Here is a 3,180-nt window from a genome sequence, read left to right as displayed (position 1 = left end):
CCCCCTACTGGGGATCAAACCCACAACCTGGGCATGTGCCCTTGACTGGAATCGAACCCCAGAATCTTCAGTCTGCAGGCCAACGCTCTATCCCTGAACCAAATTGGCTAGGGCTCTCTCTCTCTTTTTTAAATTGATTTCAGAGAGAAAGGAAGAGGGAGAGAGAGAGATAGAAACATTAAGGATAAGAGAGAACCATTGATTGGCTGCCTTCTGCACAGCCCCCATTCGGGATTGAGCCTGCAACCCAGGCATGTGCCCTTGACGGGAATCAAACCTGGGACCCTTCAGTCCGTAGGCTGATGCTCTATCCACTGAGCAACCCCGGCCCGGGCGTTTGTTAAATTTCTTAAAATTTAATTTTTAATAAAAATAATACATACATATAACCTTAATTTTTAAAAATCACTTGTACGTGCTGTATTAGTTTTTTAGACTGCTGTAACAAAATACCACAGACCAGCTGGCTTAAGCAACAGAAGTGTACTTTCTCACTGTTCTGGAGGACAGAAGTCCGAGATCGATGTGTCAGCTGGTTTTTTCTCGTTGTTGCCCTGAGGCCTCTCTCCTTGGGTTGCAGGTGGCCATTTTCCTCTCTGGCTCCATTTTAACTTAATCACCTCCTTAAAGGCCCGATCTCAACATACACATTCTGAGGTACTGGGAATTAGGACTTCAACATAAATTTGGCTTAAGACACAATTCGGCCCCTAACACATGCAAAGTTTTTAAGAAGAAAAGCAGCGGGCTGTTCCTACTGTCCCTCTCCTGCCTCATTCCCTAATTTCCAGAAGAAACCAATTTGCACTGTTTTGATTATTTGGATATTTATCTTCACATCTCTAATATGAATAAATGCCTCTTCTTGGTTGTTCAGGTTAGATTTTCATCCCTTGGTTTTTCACTAAGAAATATTCAACTCGTTCCCTCCTCCCTTCCCTCCCACTACCCTTATGTACATTTCCTCTCCCATTCTTCTTAAATAATTAATCATAATTTTGATTAAATCAATTGATATTTTTTATATTACTGAACTTTGTTTTTCTGGAAGCCAATAACTATCTTTTTAATTTTTCTTAGTTTCCTTTTTCCCCTTAATATCATTCAATGTTTGCAATACATTAAAGACTGGTGATATAGGAAACTTTTTTTTTTAAAAAAACATAAATACTGTGTTTGTGAAGGGTTTTCCTCTATGAAGCACAAAACCATTCCTTAACTTTTAACCCTTCCTTTAATTTTTCCCCCCCCCCCCCCCCCCCCATACAGAATTGCTGGGATAATTACATGGATCTCCTTCACAGTCAATACTGAGCACCCCTGACATGACATTTTTGTGTGGCAAGAGTTATTATCCTTGCCTTCTATAATCAGTAAAAAAAGTTACTTAGTAAGAATTTAGATTTAAGAAATAGTTTAAAGAAATAGACTAGTTTAAAGAAAAAGAATTTCTTAAAAACTTGAGCCTACTAAAAGTTATTGTTTTCGAGCGAAGCAACGGGCACAAACTTAATATGGCCTCTTTTCCTTTTCTGTGTCTCCCCCCCCCCCCCCCCCCCCACCCAACATTAGTAGCTCAAAGAAAAGATGGAGTAATTGTGTTTTAAAATGCTGCCAGGTTTTCTATGGTAACTATTTTAGATGAACAATGTAGGGTCCTACTGAACTATTCAAATCTCATGCAAAACTCTAACTAATGAATGCCTTAGTACATTAGGGCCCAGTGGTTCTCAACCTTCCTAATGCCGCGACCCTTTAATACAGTTCCTCATGTTGTGGTGACCCCCAACCATAAAATTATTTTCGTTGCTACTTCATAACTGTAATTTTGCTACTGTTATGAGTCATAATGTAAATATCTGATATGCAGGATGTATTGTCATTGTTCGCGACCCATAGGTTGAGAACCGCTGCTAGGCAATTCTGTCATTTTCTGTACTTGAAGATTTTCACATTAAAGTGGCAGTGGCTACTCTTCATTACTTTAGCATCTGACCTCAGGGACTTAGACATAAAATCTCCATTCAAGTCTGAGTTTTTGCAACATAGTAGTGCCAGGTATTTCTGAATAAGCAATTTTAAGTGTTTTTAGCAATTTGAAATGTATTACCAACACACCATTTGGTGTTAGCTCAACAGTCACTCTGCGTTGAGAATTAAAGGACCCTAAACTCTATAAATGTCTTACCGCACAGTCTAATTTTAATGGAAGGATCTACTATATGTCTAATAGGAAAAAAATTACACAGCAACTTTTATCAAACAGCAACTACTACATACAAAAGGAATGAGAGAGCCTTGGCCAGGTAGCTTATTGGTTAGAGCATCGTCCATTTCGCCAAGGTTGGGTGTTCCGTACCTCAGTTGGGCATATACAAAAACCAGCCGATAAATGCATAAATGAGTGGACCAACAAATTGAAGTGTTTCTCTCTCTTTCAAATCAATAAACAAAAGGAATGTTTAAAAATGACTTCATAAAAAAACATTTAAAATTTTGACAATTTTACACAGGCACCACCAAAGTTTTAGTGTTTAATATTTAATAGCACAACTGCCCAACATCCAGGGTGTGAAGTTACCATGCTCAGAAAACTGGGGGGGAAAATCACTCTATAAACGAACTATACAGTAAGTGATAAGAAGAATGCGCACTTTATAAAATAAAATATGTCTGTACATAGTAGTTAGTTGCAAAAGCCATCTGATCTTCTTTTGGCTTGTAAAAACAATGTTCCAGATTTCAGTGTAAATGAACAACCTTCAACTCTTCTGTGTAGCAGGTATCTTGTTTTCACTTTCCAGTTGTTCCACCCAACCTGGGTCATGAGATCTGCAATGTTTTCCTCTAGATCAGCGGTTCTCAACCTGTGGGTCTCGACCCTTTGGGGGCCGAACGACCCTTTCACAGGGGTTGCCTAAGACAATCGGAAAACACATTTATAATCACATATTGTTTTTGTGATTAATCACTATGCTTTATGTTCAATTTGTAACAATGAAAATACATCCTGCATATCAGATATTTACATTACAATTCATAACAGTAGCAAAATTACAGTTATGAAGTAGCAATGAAAATAATTTTATGGTTGGGGGTCACCACAACATGAGGAACTGTATTAAAGGGTCGCGGCATTAGGAAGGTTGAGAACCACTGCCCTAACACATCTCCTATCTC

This window comes from Myotis brandtii, unplaced genomic scaffold (assembly GCF_000412655.1).
Source record: "Myotis brandtii unplaced genomic scaffold, ASM41265v1 scaffold51, whole genome shotgun sequence".
NCBI lineage: Eukaryota > Metazoa > Chordata > Mammalia > Chiroptera > Vespertilionidae > Myotis > Myotis brandtii.
This window is presented reverse-complemented; position numbering follows the sequence as displayed.